Genomic DNA, 18,547 nt, shown 5'->3' with positions numbered 1-18,547 from the left:
TCAAAAATTATTGAAAAATATTAACTGGTTAAGGCCTACAATTGGGTTAGCTACCTATGAGCTAAGTAACTTGTTCCAAACTTTACAAAGAGATTCAGATTTAAACAGTCCTAGATGTCTGACCACTGAGGCAAAAAAGGAGTTAATTCTGGTAGAGCAAAAACTTCAAAAGACATATGTAGATAAAATCGATCCTGAACTTGGTTACATTCTGGTTATTTTGCCTTCAAAACATTCTCCAACTGGGCTTCTTATACAAAGAGAAGACAAGATCATAAAATAGATATTTCTGACAAATAAACAGAACAAAAAATTAAAAACATACATAAAAAAAATTTCTAAATTAATTACAAAGGAAAGAATAAGATTGCGCCAACTGTCAGAGATAGACCCGACGAAAATTGTAGTGCCTCTTACTGATTCTGAGATTATGTCTTTATGAGTAATTAATAAAGATTGACAAAAAGCTTGTAGTAACTATTTGAAAGACATTAACAATAGATACCCAAAAAACAAACATATACAGTTTATAAAAAAAACTAATTAGATCCTTCCAAATATTGTAAAAAGGTCACCAATCTCAGGGGCACCCACCTTTTTCACTGACGCAAATAAATCAGATATGGTTGGTTATAAGTCTAAAAAAATGACCAAGGTGATTAAAAGCCCATTTACCTCAGTTCAAAAATCAAAATTATATACAATCCTTATGATATTGTTAGATTTTCCTAAATCTCTTAATATAATTACTGACTCTCAATATGCTAAAAAAGTTGTTTTACATATAAAAACTGCTGAATTTACTCCTGATAACACAAAATTGACTACCTTATTTATAGAACTACAACAAGTCATCAGAAGCAAAAATTATCCCTTATATATTACTCATATTCGATCCCATACAGGTTTACCAGGCCCATTGGCACAAAGAAATAAAAAGATCGACAAATTATTAATAGGTAATGTATTCGAAGCCTCAAAATTTCATAAAAAACATCATGTCAATGGTAAGGGGTTAAAAAAAAGATTCTCTATCACTTGACAACAAGCCAGAGAAATAATTAATAAGTGTCCTTCATGTTCCTTATATAGTCAACTACCATTACCTGTGAAAATTAACCCTAGAGGTAACAAAAAAAACGAAATTTGGCAGATAGATGTGTTTCATTTTACAAAATTTAGAAAAATGAGGTATGTACATCATACCATTGATACATATTCAGGTTTTCAGTGGGCAACTGCCTTAAGTTCTAAAAGGGCTGACTGTGTGATTACTCATTTGCTAAAAATAATGACATTTATGAAAATACCTGCACAAATTAAGACTGACAATGCTCCTACATATGTGTCCCTTAAGATAAAAAACTTCTTTATGTATTATAATATAAAACATGTTACTGATATACCTCACAACCCCACAAGACAAACAGTTGTGAAAAGAGCTAATCGTACCTTAAAAAAAATACTTATTAAACAAAAGAAAAGGATAAAGACACCCCGGGACCGATTAAATAATGCTTTGTTGACTCTAAATTTTCTTAATGTAAATGATGAAAGGACGTCAGCTGCGGAGAGACATTGGGTGATAAAAAAAACTGAAAAATTGGGTCAACCAATATTCTACAAAGACTTGTCAAGTATGAAATGAAAACCTACGGTAGTTTTAAGATGGGGTCGTAGATATACATATGTTTCCACAAAAAATAAAAAAATATGGCTACCAACTAAACTTATAAAGATTAGATCTGACCATATAACAAGTGAGTCTTAAGAGCTACCTGGTCCTTAACAACTTAACATTGTTTCTTACAGCTTAAAAAACTAATGCCCTCTTCTGTCCTGTTGGTGTATATGCAGGTAGAGCCCTGTATTTACAAAAAACAAGACAAGGCTATAGACAAAACAGACAACATGGGTGATTTAACCTCAACAACATGCCTCTGACATCTTGAACAAGGTGCCTCAACTGATGTTTCCTTGAAAAATTATACATGTACTAACATCCATATTAATGATTTCAAAAGTCTGTTTACTTTCAGAACAAAAAACAAGACAATTATGAAGATCAAACTTCTGCCACTGACACTACTGCTTCTTCCCAAATTTACATACATATTAACAATAAATCGGCTAGCCAAAAGGATCGATCCCAAAAAGACTAGACAAAAACAGCTAGCTTTTCCAACACTTGGCCAATATATTATTTTTCTAGGGTACCCAAAAAAGATTTTTCTCCGAAACAACATAAAGTAATTTTAAAAACACGACGCCCCAATTCCCAGTAGGTAGAGTGGGTGTTTTTAGTGGGTTACCAATGCTCATCTTTGCCTAACGGGGTTAGTTACAATTAATAAACGTTCATTTGGGGGTTTCTTTCTTCTATCTTTCTTTCTCTCTTACTTTCTATCCCTTTTAATATTAAGGGAAAGGGGGGAAGGAAGGGAGGACACATGTTTGTAGACTAAAAGTAGATTATTGAATCTACTAACTTCAAAAATCTTACATTGGTATTGTAGATTGAAGAAAATTTAAGACTTTTGATTGATGGAAATTTAAGACTTCAACTTTTGCTTCATTGATAAAAATTTAAATTGTATATTGTCTTTCATTTTTGCCTTATGTATTGTATGTTATATGTTGACAAAATATTATATATTGTATGTTAGAAACTTAAGTTCATTTTATTCAATGTTTATTTAATGTATTATTCATGTACCACTAATGTCTTAGGAAAAACTGTTCAGGAAGATTGGAGATAAAAGTTGATATTTAGTTACGAAAAAATCCTACTAAATACTAACTTACTTTGTCATAGAACAGGTTTGTTTAATTTCTTGTATATGTCTCCAAAGGAATAGTAGCTAACTGTAGGAATAGATAGAGTTGGTTTTCAAACTCTTCAGAGATCCACAGAATATGGCATTTAAAGATGAGGGCTTTCCTGACAGAGAGAGACATCTACTCCTGGCCGCTTCTCCATTTGCATCACTGAAGATGGGGGCTTCAAGAGACGCAGGTGACAGAATGGTCACTGGACAGAGAAAATGCTCTTATCTCTACTGCTGATGACAGGCTGACTGGCTGCAATGATCAACAGTGATGCTGGAAAGTTGACTGTCCAGCTTTAAAGAGACTAGATGGACCGGACCGTCGGATTTCCTGCTTCAAAAAGCAGTTTGTTAGATGTTTTGGGCCGATAAGGCTGAAGACTGATTGCCCCAATGAAGGAGAGACTTCGGTGAATATCCAGGCAGTCTGCTCTCTCTGTCCTATGCAACTTGAAAGTTGCCTGCCAGCACATCCTTTATTAAATAGATTTTCCTTCTTGGATCTCTGATGAGATTAAAGACTAGATAGCCACAGTGTTACTAAAAGCTTTAGTTTAAGAATTAAAAACACCTTTATAGATAGATAATTAAAATTTCTCATGAAAAAAAAAAAAAAAAAAAGGGACTCTCTTTGTAAAATAGTAGAATATTTTTCTCAGGTTAACTAGTATAAAAGGACTTGGTTATGTACTTGATACCTGATGATTATGTATATATGTATTATGTGTGTTTATAGTTCTGATTTTTTTTAAAGAGAAGGGGGATGTGTGGGAAAGAGTAAGCTTTGTCACAAGTGGGAAGCAGTCTTGGTGGCTTTACCCTTGGGCACCCCATGAATAGCTTGTGACAGACTGAGTGGAGCCATCCTGGGTTTGGAATTCTGGAAGCAGACCTGGGAACCCCACCTGGTCTATTGTCTTTCTAATGGACCCTCACCGGGAGAAGGAGCCGGTCCTCCCCACGTGACTGAGGGAGTTGGGGAAGAGAGAAAAAAACAAAGTCGGCTGCAGGAGAGCGTGCAGGAGCAGCGGACAAGCTGGATCAGCACGCCGGCCAGAGAGACACCTAAGGATCCGTCCCGTGGAACGGCTACCGGAAGGTTCACTCTTTCGTCCCTTTAACCTTTTTCCTTCTTTTATAAGCTAGTTGGGTTGCATAATAAAGTTTAATTGCTAAGAAACAGAGTCAACAGGTCTCTACATGGCTTTATCAGATACACTCATGGGGCAAAGAGTGTAGGAGAGGGGTGACGTCAGAGACCCAGGAACAAGGCGAAGACAAGCTGAAGAGCAGGCACATACGACTCTAAAATACGCCTGCAGCAAACACAGGCGTCGCCTCTTGGCTGTACAGCCTTACTTTAATGATCTGCTCACAGTATGCAAATGTATGGGAAATACGAGCAATGAAAAAGTAATACTGACTTTGAAAACAGGATGAAAAATTGCATTTTCACTAGTAAAAATTAACATTTCAAATGAAATGTTCAGAGTGTGTGTGACTTTTGTTGCTGTTGTTGTTGTTAAGTTGAAGCGCAGAGAGAGACATGATACAAAACTGGCAGGTTCATGGCTGCCAGGGTCAGTAGGAGGAGCGGAGACTCAATGGGACAGGTTCAAGGGCTCCTGCTAGACCCGAGCAGCCGAACTGTGGCAACAGCTCCTGTAGGTTTCCTAAACACCAGGCATTTTTTTTTTTTTTTCAGTTAGGACAGACTTTTAGGGCATGTAGATTACACCGCCGGAAAGATGCTAAGCACAAGCATCCACAACTCCCAGAGCAACACTTCATTATGTCAACAACACCTTTCTTTCTTATCATCTCAGATTAATATCCCTAAAATGGGAAGAAAAGACAGCAAGAGAGAAAATGGAGACTGTTACCTGGAGACAGAGAACACAGGGACTTCCAGATTATTACCACGTTACAATAAGTCATAAAATTTATAATCCTACATTACATTTATTTCCTCAAATTACAGCATGTACCACAGAGAATTTACTTAAATTGACCCAAAGGCCATTTTTGCAAGGACAGTGCAAATCTGAGAGGATGAGACCTGTCCTCAGAATCCCACAGGTGTGCGTTACGCAATCACACTGAATGAAATAATCTCTTCACCAGCACCGTCTAGCACACTTCCATCTGCGTGAAAAATGTAAAGCACATTAAACAGGCATTTTCCATCTCTTAAGTCAGCTTTCCAATGTCACTACTGTAGACATTTTGGACAATAAAACTCTTTACCATGGAGTAGGTGAGCTGGCTCAGTGGATAATAAATGTTTGCTGTGCAAGCCTCATGACCTGAGCTCCATCCCAGAAATCACAGTGGAAGGAGAGAACTGACCCCTGAAAATTGTCTTCTAATCGCCTCAGGCATGCTGTGGTCATGATCCCACACACACACACACACACACACACACACACACACACACACACGCACACACACACATGCACACACACACGCTAACACATACACACCACTTATTAATAAGAAGAAAAAAATTAAAGAAGTCATTAAAAATTCTTCACTGCAGAGGGCCGCCTTGTGCATTGTAGACTGTGAAAAGTATACACCTAGTGAATAGTGATTCTCTGAACAGAGGAGAAAAATATGCAAAATTCTTTTTATTCTCCATGTAACTGTGGATATGTGAAACTGTGAAAATATATCCAAAAGGGTCTAACTACCAAATGCCCTATGGCTATGAACAGGGAGAAGCATGTTCACCACCAGCACTGGGCTGTTTATTATGAATTGTATCTAAGAGAACAACTGTGAAAATGCTGTTGAATATTTATTAAAAGGAAAGATCTATAATAATTCAGGTTTTGACATGCTACTATTAGGCAATAACTTATCTGGTTGGAAAGGTTATAAACTTTGGAGGGAGAAACCATTAAATTTAAAAGCAAGGTTAATATATCGCGTGCGTCCATGTCTTTTCACTGACTGCAATGTTTAGCCTGAAATGCTGTTATTCATACTGAATTGTTTTTAACAAGACTCTGTAAGCATTTTAGTTCAAATTCTACTTTGGAGATATTAAAGTATTGCCCTGTGTGTTTGTGTATTTTGTTTTGGTTTTTTTTTGTTGTTTGTTTGTTTGTTTGTTTGTTTTTGAGACAAGATCTCAAGGCTATCCTGGAGCTATGTAGGCCAGGATAGCTATAAACTTGCACTGACTGTCCAGCCTCTGCCTCCAGAGCACTGGGATTGTAGGTGTGTGTCAATACACCTAACTGACACTGAACATTATACAAAGCTAGTGTTTAAGCTCAAGATATGCATTTTGGCCAACATGGCCAGTATAGTAAAGTCAAAGAAAAATATTAACACCATACAAATATGTAGTTATTTATGAGAATTCATAATAATACTTTGCTTAAATACACCTTTATTCATTATTTAGTAAAACAAAGAAGTATGTTTTTAACCTTGATGCCAAGAATTTAGTCATTACATGTAACACCATTCTGGTTTTCAACGAATTCTGTATTTCCTGTCACTTCTTTCTTCATTATTTATTTAGTCACTTTCAAGTCTGATTGCATCCCCCTCCCTCTCTCCTCCCAGCCCAACCCTCACACATCCCTCTCCCCATCCTCCCCTCCCCTTCTCTGAGAAGAAGGGGAGGACTCCCATGAGTACCAACCCACCCCGGCACATCAGGTCACAGCAGCAAAACTCAGCTTATCTTCTCCCACTGAGGCCTGGCAAGGCAGCCGAGCCAGAGGAAAAAGATCCAGAGGCAGGCAGCGGAGGCAGGGACTGCCCCTACTCCAATTGTTAGGGGACCCACGGGATAACCTTGCTGCACATTTGCTAAACATGGATAGGGGACTTAGGTCCAGCCTATGCATGCGCTTTGGTTGGTGCTTCAGTCTCTGTGAGCCCCCGTGGGCCTAGGTTAGTTGACTCTGTAGGTCTTCTTGTGGTGTCCTTGACCCCTTTGGCTTCCTCAATCATTCTCCCAACTCTTCTATAGGACTTCCAGAGCTTGGCCTATTCTTTGGCTCTGCATCTCCACATCTGTTTCCAGTCAGCTGCTGGGTGGAGCCTCTCAAAGGACGGTTATGCTAGGCTCCTGTCTGCAAGCATAGCAGAGTATCATTAATCGTGTCAGGGGTTGTCTCCCTCCCATGGGGTAGGTCTCAAGTTGGGCCAGTCATTGGTTTGCCATTCCCTCGATCTCTGCTCCATCTTAATGCGAACACTTCTTGTAGGCGGGACAAGTTTCGGGTTGAAGTGTTTATGGGTGGGTTGGTGTCCCTTTCTCACCACTGGAAGTCCCACCTGGCTACAGGAGGTGGCCCCTTCAGGCCCCACGTCCTCCCCATACCACATACACTGCTAGGAGTTTCAGCTAGGGCCACTCCAAGGAGCTCCCCATCCCAGAGATGCATCCCCATCGCCAATGTCCATGCTCTTGTCAATTCCCCATCTAACCACATCCGATCCTCACTCCTGTTCCACTTTCTTATACATTAAAAAAAAAAAAAAAAGAGCTATTGTAGAGAGTGTACGTGTTAATTCCTAACACTCAAATGGGCTTAAAATATTTGCATTCCCTTCTGTGAGCCCCTTTGTAAGCGTATATAGATTAGCACTCTGAAATTGGAAGCATGGAATTCCTAAATCCACTAAGAGACAGACCATTCACATTATGCAAAAACGCTGTACTCAAACTTAACTGTGCACATAATTATAGTATTCAAATTAGACCACTAATTTAGACATGTTCTATCACGTCAAGTATAAAGAACATAAAAATGTATGACTGAAATCCAACAAGAATAAGGAAAGAGAAGAAAATGTAGCTACTCTTTTTTTTTTTTTTTTTTTTTTAAGGAAATGAAAACTCATAGTACATGATATAACACACTTATGGAAATACGAGCAGGAAACCCAGCTCAGCAGCTCATGTCGGCGAGTGAGTGAAAACCACAGTAGTGTCAAGCACTGGACAGAATCTAACTCTGTCTCTGGATTACGGTATTTGCACTTGGATGAAATTGGAACACACGAGGCATGAAATGGATAGATAAATCTTCATTTGAATTACCTAACATGTTATTATGAAATGCAATAAAATCATATATAAAATAACACAATACTTTATAGTTATTTAAATTTTCATATGCCTATATTGTAATTCCTCACTGCAACGGATTAAGCCTAGTATACTACTGTACAGAGCAGGAATTACCAGAACTAAGATGGTTGCCTAACATTTTTTATCAATATTTTAGAATTTATAAAGGTCTCAGTATTTAAAAAAAAATGACATTACCAATAAAAGAGTGATCCAATGACTGTCACAGAAACATCAGCCCCTTTTGATTCAACTTTTCCTACTGAAGCTAAAATGTAAAGTTGGTACCACGAAGCTGGACACTGATATTTAGGGATAAAGCGGCAGGAATAGCCTTTGCTACTTGCTACAAGTTGCTTTCATCTGTGAAAGCCAGTTTGCAGACTCCATGTCCATTTCATGACTCAAGCATCATTGTATACCCGTCACTATTTATGATTGATAACAAAATTAAGGAAATTAAAATTTTAGATTATTCAGAGCTAAAATAAAAGTTGTAAAACTGGCATCTTTAGAATCATACTGCATATTCTTTTTAGCACTTAGATAAATGACATTACCAGGGTAAGATTTCAGCCTTAAATAGGTAACATAATAGCTGTTTCAGCAAAGCAAAACAAGTTATATTGGCTCATATGACTGGAGCACTCAACAGCATTATTAAAGAAAGCCATTAGTTTACATCTAATTTGGCTGGGTTTTGAACCCACAGAACACACATACAGACTGTTTTTCACACACAGCACACACTGCAATTATTAAAAAACAAATTTCCACTGTAGCACAAAGACCAAATTTAACAATAATTTCAGTTTAAAATATTAGGTTTCAGGTAGGTGCATGCATGCCTGTAATCCCAGCACTCTGGCAGGCAGAGGCAGGTGGATCTCTGTGAGTTCAAGGCCAGCCTAGTCTACAAAGAGAGTCCAGGATAGCTAAGACTACACAGAGAAGCCATGTCTCAAAAAACAAAACAAACAAACAAACAAACAAACAAACAAATTAGGTCTCTGCTTCATAGGTAGATGCTTTTTAAAAATCAGCACCAATAATAAAAAAGTAAAAAATGTTTGTCTTATAGAAGTAAACCCTATTTTCCCCAGCTTAATTAAATATATTTGCATAGATAACCTTTGGTCCACCAAATAGAGGAATTTTAGCCAACAACAGTCTCTACTGTTGATGCTTTAAGCAGATTAACTTAAAAACAGATCTTAAACATTCCATCCCTCCCCCACCTGAATCTGAAGCCAGACCCCTCACACTGGGCCGGCCAAGCACTATCGTTTCTCAAGTTACTAGTTTCTGTCATGCCCTGTAGTAGCATGACTATAAAATGCTCCTTCTATCTCAGCAATTTGTATTAAAGAACTACAGCATTAGGAAGAGTGACAGGCATTGCTCTGTCAGCTCACGCACAGCTGGGGGGCTGTTTGGAAGGTGGTGGCCCCTTGCTGGAGGAAGTGTGCCATGGGAGAGGGCCTTGAGGTTCTACAGCTCAGCTCTATTTCCTGTCCTCTTTTGGCTCCTGACTGCAGAAGCAATGTGACTAGCGGCATCCTGCCACTATGGCGTCTTTACCGTGACGGACTGCATCATTTCTTAAACTGCAAGGAAGCAAACCCATCTTATGCTGTTTTTGTCAGCTATTTGGTCACAGCATTAAGAAAAGTAACTGTGACAAGGGAGGGTTTTTACTATTAGGTTAAAAAGTAAAGGACAGGGTATTTGAGGACAGATATATATGACAGGAATGAAAACACAACAACTAGTTTCATGGTTAATAAATACTCCATATTACCTATGACATAATGAGGTCTGTTTCCATAAAAAGAAATGAAAATCACGCAACAGTATACATAGAATACTGCAGATAACTCAATGGGCCAGACACATCCCTAAACTAGGAAAGTACTGGTACAGAGGTGCCAACTTTCTAATGACACCATGCCATGATAAGAGCTTAGCTTTCTGTGAACTGTCACCAGCACTGACTTTTATCTCATCCCCTTCCCATGCACGCATTCCAGGGTACAAAAGGAGATGGGCTCCTTGGAGAGCCAAGCACTTTAACACATTAAGAGAGCTTCTCCCTGAGCCCTGATCACCTGTCACGATGTTCTTCTTGTAGGTTTCTAGGGCCCTCTGGGTCCTTCTATTTCCCCATCTCCTATATTTCTCTTACCTAAACTAACCAAGGACAATACAAGTGGTAAACATCGAACCCCCACTCTGATCAATGGTCAATGGTCAGGACATTCTCCACAGTTGTGTGGAGAGCGGGGCCTGACTCTGACATGAACTCTGGTGCCCCATATTTGAACACCTCCCCTTGGTGGGGAGGCCTGGTGGCACTCAGAGAAAGAATAAGCAAGATACCAAGATGAGACTTGATAGCCTATGACCATATGGTGGGGAAGGAGGTCCCCCTCGGTCATAGACCTAGGGGAGGGGAATAGGGTGAAAGTGGGAGGGAGGGAGGAATGAGAGGATACAAGTGATGGGATAACAATTGAGTTGTAATCTGAATAAATTAATTAAATAATTTAAATAAGAGAGCTTCTCCCCCACTCTTCCCACTCTCCCAAGTGTCTGTGATCCTCTGTCCACAAAGGGGGAGCCAATGGAAAGGAAAACGGAAACATGACAACTGTACTCCGGAAGTAGACTGAGATCCAGGATGGAGCCTTTTCATGCCTCCCTCCCTCCCGAGTCCTAATACTGATGGGAGGAACCGAAAGCCACGAGAGAATACCCCATCTCCAGTGCAGACACAAGTAAAGGAAGGACACAGGGTCCTCAGTGGCATCTTCCTGTTTCATTTCTGTGTCCCTGGCTCCCATTCAAATAACGCCTCATCCTGCTCTGCCTCTGGCTTCTGTCTGTCCATTATTTTGGTCAGAAGTTTCTCTCACTTAAACTCTCTATCCCATCTCTTTTCCTTCAATGCGCCGCCTTGGCCTCATCTTTATTTTTTTTTATTTCACACATTTTTCTCAAGCAGACTGAAACGTCAACAACCATTTCAAGTACTCAGCTACCTAGAACATAATGTGGCCTGTTTTTATAAAAACAGGTGTAAGTCATGTTATATGCAGAATACCTCAGATAACACAAAGGTCTAGATACACTAATAAACCACAAATGGATAATAAACTTCCATTTGCAGCTCAGTGGCTGCTGCCTTGAATTTTAAGGCCACAGTCTGCACAGCATCTCTAGGCTCTGATGTCTCTCTGGTGTGTCACACTGCATAAATCCACAGCTTGTCACCTTCCCCCGTGGAAGGATCCATCCTCTGCACTCACTGTCATCACCAATGGAGCTTCCATCTCATCAATTATCTGAGCCAGGCAATCTGGGGCTGTTCTTTAAAGTCACTGTCCCCTCCTTGCTTGTCTGCCTTCCCCAGGATCATACCCTTACCAGTCCGAATTCAGATTTTAACAGCTTCCTTTTTTTGTCCCCTAGCTCATCTGTTTTGTTGACACATCATCTGAGTAGTCTAAACAAACAGCCTGGGTCAGGCCTGATGGCACTGCATGGCCCTCCCCAGGTAATTGTGAGATTGAGGCAGGAGGATTACTTGGACTGCATAGTGAATTCAAGGACAGCCAGAGTAACTTATTGAGCCCTGTCTCAAAATAAAAAGTGAACAGAACACTGGGATAGAGTTCACTGACAGAGGGCTTGCCGGGCACACGTGAGGCCCTGAAACTCAAGCCAGGTACTCAAAGAAGAGACCCTGACATGCTCGGTCCCACCTGCAGAACCAAGTCCGGCCACCAGGTCACTCACTCCACAAGTGGCTTCAGCCTCTGTTCTCCAATTCCATAGCCACATCTGCCACATCGTTTGTTCCCAACCACAGTGACTGAGCTGCTGTTTTACAAGCTCAGTGACATCATCAGTCTCACTCCAGCTCCCGAAAGATGTTGTAGCCTGCTACTCCTGTAGACTCAGACCCAGTACTGTTTCCTGAAGGAAAGCCACATGCTTATTTTAACTCCTATGGTTTTCATTTATTTTTTTATTAAGCCTGTACTTGGACAATTCTATGGAGTGAGCTATCCTTGACATCTCATCTCCTAAAATACTCATCTGACAAATGTCCAAATGAGTATGCATCACTCTCACAGAATTTGATGCAAACACAGCCAAGCTGCTGGTGACTGGGTAAGGATGGGTTAGGGGCTCACAGCTCTTTTCAGATGTCACATAGAAACTAAGAAGGCCACTCAGTATGATCCCTAGTGAGGACTGCAGAGCGGGCAGGGAACTGTGCACAGTCCTCTTTTTAAAAGTCACAACAAACATTGTGTGGCTTTGTTGCCTCTGGCTCACAGCACGCGTTGCTTTGGGATCGCGTTCCCACGATCCCCAGGTTCAACACAACCAGGGGATAATGCAAGGGCACATGTTAGAGGGAAAGGGCTGGAGTGGGTAAAGCAGCCAATAGTGATGGATGGAGCTAGAAGTGCACGAGGAGTCATCTGATCGCTCTTCATTGCTCAGATGGTAAGTTCAGAGAAGTGTATATACACAGCCCTGCAGCTGGCTCGGCAAGAGGACAGGTGACATAGTGCTGACACAGTCACACCTGTTGGCCCGTTGAGGAAGTTAGGTAAAGCTCATCACTTGCAGATAAAGGGCTGATAAGCTGTGTTGGCTGGGCCACCTGGAGGCCTACAAAACTGGAGAGGGCGGAATGAAGCTGCCAGCAATGTTAAAGTCCACTCCAGAAAGCTCACAGGGGACTAAGCGCTCTGGATTTTAATAAAGGCCACAGTCGGGTCAAATTTCCTGTTCCCTGGCAGTCTATATTTAGAAAAGAGAAAACCGAGTTTTATAATAAGTTTTTAATCAATTGCTGGTTTGAAACTCATCCAGTCTTACAGTCAAGCGTAGGAATAGAGGAGCCATCAATACCAAACCTGAATGTTAGGACAATGGGGCTAACTTTTCTTTCTTTTGTTTTTGTTTTTCTGAGACAGGGTTTCTCGGTGTAGCCTTGGCTGTCTTAGAATCACTTTGTAGACCAGGCTGGCCTTGAACTCACAGAGATCTGCCTGCTCTGCTTCCCAAGTGCTGGGATTAAAGGTGTGTGCCACCACACCTGGCTAACTTTTAAATTAAAATTGAAATGATTTAGGTTCCGATGTGAAATCAAAGGGTTGGGGGAGGGGGTGGGGCTGAGTACATTGCTCAGTGGCAGAGTGCTTGCTTCACATGTGCTGGGTTTGACTTCCAGTCAGTCAGTCAGTCAGTTTCTGTCATTGTCCTCCCCGTCCCCCTGCAGCGGAATTTTCTCAGGGAAGGGGTTCCAGTCTCTAACAGGATGGCTTCAGAGTCTCTGCTTTCTAGCTGAACTGGGTTCAGGGCTGCTACAACACACAGACGGGAGTTGGATGCCATGCTTTTATTTTGTGAGGGCACATCTGATCCCTGCTTGTTTAAAAACCACAGTCATGCCACGGATGACTATGCTGCTGTTGTAACTCAGACAGCTTAGGATTTAAATACACTTTAAAAAAAACCTGAGGCCTTTCTACTTCTCCTTTCTTCAAGGACAATGATGCAAACATCTGACCCCTAGCGCAGATGAAGTAAGGACGCCTCACCACCAGACACATTCGTGCTTCGTACTTACAAAGCAAATATGCGGCTTCCACTCTTTCTTTTTCACAAAGTGAAATGTGATATTGAGTTCTAGCATAAAGTAAGCTTCGGTTTACCTTGAAAAGATATGGAGATGGTACCTCTTATGGAGGTAATCCCAGGAGTGGATGGGAGGGTTGCAAAGCTTAAGGCTGTGTCTCTTCTATAAAACGTACTACCATAGTTCAAAAACCAGAGGTGGCAGGGTACTCTGTGATGAATACCAAAAAGTTCTGAGCTCTCCTTTTTCTTACAAAACTTCCTAATGAAATCTTGGACCCTGATCTTTCTAGGCCCATTTCTCCTTCTGCAAAAACACTACCATACAGGAACTACCCGGAAGGTTGCTGGGAGGGTGGAAGGAAATGCTGTAGGTAATGGTGCTTCAACTCTTAGCAGAGAGGATGACCAGTCAGGGCTAGAGAAGCGCTCACGCTCAAGGCTGTCTTCTCTCAAACCCACACATATCCCAAAACACCTGACCTTGTGGTGCAAACGCCACCTTGCATAGCAACTTCTTGCCTGTGTAACCATACACGCGCATAACTCCCAAGTCAACCCGTACATTGCATAAGGTAAGATCAGAATCAACTCCAAGCTCCTCAAATACAAAGTGAAAATTCAAAAGAGTAATGGGATTAGAGATGGGTAAATAGTCTTCATTTGCTTATATTCATATTAAAATTGTTTTGTGAATTTTTCTTAAAATTTTTAAATTAATTTATTCATATTGCATCTCAATGGATATCCTATTCCTTGTATCCTCCCATTCCTCCCTCCCTCCCATTTTCCCCTTATTCCCCTCCCCTATGACTGTGACTGAGGGGGATTTCCTCCCCCTGTATATGCTCATAGGGTATCAAGTCTCTTCTTGGTAGCCTGCTGTCCTTCCTCTGAGTGCCACCAGGTCTCCCCATCCAGAGGTCGTGGTCAAATATGAGACACCAGAGTATGTGTAAAAGTCATATCCCACTCTCCACTCAACTGTGAAGAACGTCCTGTTCATTGGCTAGATCCGGGTAGGGTTTTGAAGTTTACGGCCTTTTCTCATCTAACTAATAACCAGGCCCAAGCCTGCTTAGTTTTAGAAATCATATAATATTGGGTGAACGAAGGGTAGTATAGCTGCATGCTATACATGGGCCTTCTGAGAGCAAAAGAAAACTGATATCAGGAGGAAATTTCGGGTAAGTTTAAAAGTGACAACAGAAAATCCACTAAAAAAAAAAAAAAATCACAAGCAGGAAATAAATCAAGCATATGCAAATGATTTTCACAGACCTAGCTCAAGTTATAGACATGTTCTAGGGAGACATTTGACCAGAAAACCCAGAACAGGGAATAGTTGAAATATACTATTGGCTGAGTCAAAGGGTGGATACATTCTTTTAAAAGGAGGGCTGAAACAACAGCAGAAGGTATCAGAGTGATGACTCAGTTGGCAGTGGGAGTTCTTTTTGGCACCCTGCAGCTGTGGTATTGTGTCTACAGTCACACAGAAGCTACCTACTGGAAACCCATTCCTAAGAAGCTTTGGAGGGAGGGAGGGAGGGAGGGAGGGAGGGAGGGAGGGAGGGAGACTGAGAACACCAGCAAGCATTGAGCACCTAGCTTGCAATACCTTTTAGTGGTAGATACATTAGCTAGGAGGTTCCATTAAGCATTGAATCACCTGAGGTTGTCAGATGCCTGGGCGCTTTTTATAGCAATTAGACTTTAATATCTAGAAGACACCAAAGGCCAAACACGGTGGCATATAGATGAGCCTAAGGAAGCCACAAAAGTACCATGGCCACTCAATCATTCCAGACCCCGAACTCAGAGGACATAGATGCTCCACAGTACATGGAGATTTTGAACCAAGAGGGCTCCCATGACCCCTCAGGACTGCTTCCCATGGCTTTGAACTTAAGACTGAAGGAAACATGCCCAAAGCTGGGATGGATAAATGGTTTCCTTTACAGAACACTGAATCCAAGCCAAGCACGAGGCTCCCCTCTCTGCCTGAGTGGACTTCTCCCATGGACACCAGCCTACACTCAGAGACAATCTGGACTGATACTGCTGCTTGCAGTAGCTTGTCTCCCTGTGGACCACTGATGGAAACTACTCGGGGCAGGCAGGAGAGAGAGCAGAGAGAGCATCTGCCTCCAGTACAGACCCTCAAGTTACCTCAAGTTCTATCTTTGGTTCTGCTTCTCACAGTAGCAGTAAAAGGGGCTTGCAACCAGGGCGTGGTATTTGATGATGACAACAAGGATGATAATAATAGCTTCCAGTCACGGAGAACCGGGCTCTGAACATTGTTTATCAGTTTGCATACTTTAAACTTTAAACATAAACTTCCCCTGGAGAAAGCCACCCACTTTGCTTGCAAGTTGAGGCAGCAAAGTTGAGGTCGAAGAACACAGTTCCCAACAGGCAATATTTAAAATGCTAGCTCTAATTTCTCTTATTTGATCTCGCTCAGCCTCAGGATCTCTAACACCAAGACAAAGCCATCTCCCTCGCAGGCCTTCAGGGAGGTACTGCCGGAGACGGTAAGTCCAATATTAACATGTGCCAGTGTGTTCACATCCTCGCTCCTATTACACACAAAAACTGCTTCTATTGCTCTCCAGCAACAACGGCTTAATGTCTACAGCTTATCTCAGGACAAATTTCCTTTCACAGCAGTAAACTCTTCCCCCAGTCAGCCTAACCTACTTGATGCCGCCTTGACACCTTCTCATGCAGGAGTCCACTGTATCCTTACACTGCACAACAAGGGAGGCACTACTGTTAAACTCACCCATCTTACAGATGGAGACACTGGGGCACAGAACTGTGGTAACTTGCTCAGATTCAAAACCAGCAACAGAGCTAGCAGCTTGCCCTATATTTAAATCATGTGCTTCTAACTAGTTACTTCATCTTTTTTTTATTCACTGAAAAAAAAAAATGCCTTTTTTTAAAGGCCACCCAAATAAATCTTACATTGACTCACATCCCTGAGTTTTTATTTCACTTTTTGTATGTATTTTTCTCTGTGCATAGTACTTCCATCTATGGTTACATACATGGCACAGGGCAGCTGTAATGTGAGCTATTTGGTGGCTGTAAAGCACCCTTTGGCAGGCACTCTAAATATTACCTTTCTAATATTCACTGCCTATCAGCCACACAGCAGGGCTGTACGGCATTTCAAAGAATTCCTTTTTACAAATTTAATCAACTCAAGTATTAACCATCAATGGCATTAATCCGTTGCCCTGCTTAAAAGGAATCTCTAGGGGGCAGCTGAGAAAGAAAGGTTAAAGATTTCTATCCTTCAAAGGAGCCACTGCAGCTACCTATAAATCATGCTCTTTGTTTATTAAGATAATTAAGCCCATCAGTGCACTTAACTTTCAGACTCAACAATTGTCTGGTCTGAACAAACCTCCACTTTTCCTAAAACAAAGGGGGAAGTGTTCTAAAGGGGGTCCTGTGCACGCTTTTTGTACAATGTATGGCATTTTAAAGCATGATTTATGTATCTAATCCCTTGAACTGCCTTGACAAATACTCCGGATTCTTTCTCCCGTGCTCCTTATTAGGAGAAGACACTCCAATTTAAAGACTGCCTGGTTTCTGAGTACAAACTGCTATATCATGTCAACATTTTCATTAAATAAGGTTCAAGCTGGACTTGAAACGAATGGAGTGGAGGCACAGCTGCAGCCCCTGTAGATGCAAAGTTACCCAGGCAGCAGGCTTACATAAGGGATGCAGGACAACTCTGCCATCATCTGAATTCTGTTTCTTTGAGACTTGCCCACATTCTTAAAGCATATGAATTAAAACGCACAAAGTGCTTTTCTTATTTTCTCTGCCTTGGAGCATAAAACACTCAGTTGACATAGAAGTTGTTTTTCCCTCAAGGACTAGGCTCCAATTATGGGAGGTTGGCAACTTCTGCCTAGAGGAAGAGTGCAGTGGGATGCAAGAAAGCCTGCAGGCCTGAGCAGCAATGTCTGGCGTCTCATCTTTGTACCAGTCCTCCAAGGGGGATGTCAGTAGAGCCTCCTAGGATGGAGATGGCGGATGCCCCTGACCCCACACCGTGCAGAATCAAGGAGCTCAGAATGTGCAATTAGCGGCGGGCCAAATGCCCTCGGAGCACCTGTCTCTCTCCTAGCGCGTTTCCAACTGGCGCGTTAGGCAGAGGCAGGAGCCAGCCCTGGACTCCAGTCTTGAGTCCTCGAGTACCATGCCCCCTCCTTCGCAGTCCAGTACTCCCTCCTCCAGCCGCAGCCCGGCTAACAGGAGGTGCCACCTCGGCCTGGCACGACAGGAATAAAACAAACCTGTCCTACCCACGCTGCCTGCAACTTCAGAAACTACAGTCAACTTACTGGCTCGCAGAAGGCAGAGGTCTTCTGGGGCTTCAGCACACTAAGAAGCTCTACAACTCCGCCACACGCAGCCCGGCTGGCCCGCGGTGGCCGGTGGCAGCCGGCGCAGGAGCCGCCAGTCTTCGTCGCCTCGGCTCTCCCGTACCCGGGGGCGGCCGCGGCGACTAGGACTGCGCCGGGGACAGGAGCAAACGCAGTAGCGGCCGCCAGCCCTTGAGAGCAATGCTCCGAGCTCCAGGTGCGTGTCTCCCGCTCCGACGGAATGCAACGCTACGGAGTCCCCGGGGCGAGAAGCTCCGACACGCTGCAGAGCCGCCAGTCCGCCCCGTAGGAGCAGTCACAGAGCCCGCGCGCCGGGCGGGAACCGCAGTCCGCACTGGCCGCCTCGCCGCGGAGAATGACAGCGCCGAGGCGGAGCGGCGCGCGCGGCCCAGTGCGCATGTTCGCGACTGTTGCGGCACGTCACGGGGGCGGGGCCAAAGGGCGGGGTTGGGCGGGGCGAGCACGGGGGGGGGTCGGGGGGACGGGGGGCGGGGAGGTGGAGAGGCGCTAGGCTAAGGTGGCTACCAGCTGCAGTGCCAAGGGCT

The 18,547-nt window shown here is 42.6% G+C and overlaps 1 protein-coding gene across 1 annotated transcript in view; it reads right to left on the bottom strand.

Annotated features, from left to right (window-relative positions):
* Nucleotides 1-18,110, bottom strand: part of Pag1 (phosphoprotein membrane anchor with glycosphingolipid microdomains 1) — a 168,254-nt gene extending 150,144 nt beyond the window's left edge. The window contains exon 1 of the mRNA XM_051158289.1: nt 17,961-18,110. The gene's annotated coding sequence lies outside the window, so the exon portion shown is untranslated. The remainder of the gene's footprint in view (nt 1-17,960) is intronic.
* Between the last annotated feature and the right edge of the window lie 437 nt (nt 18,111-18,547).

Source organism: Acomys russatus, chromosome 2, assembly GCF_903995435.1.
Source record: "Acomys russatus chromosome 2, mAcoRus1.1, whole genome shotgun sequence".
Classification (NCBI taxonomy): domain Eukaryota; kingdom Metazoa; phylum Chordata; class Mammalia; order Rodentia; family Muridae; genus Acomys; species Acomys russatus.
The sequence above is the reverse complement of the archived record's forward strand: the minus strand, read 5'-3'. Positions and strand labels throughout refer to the sequence as shown.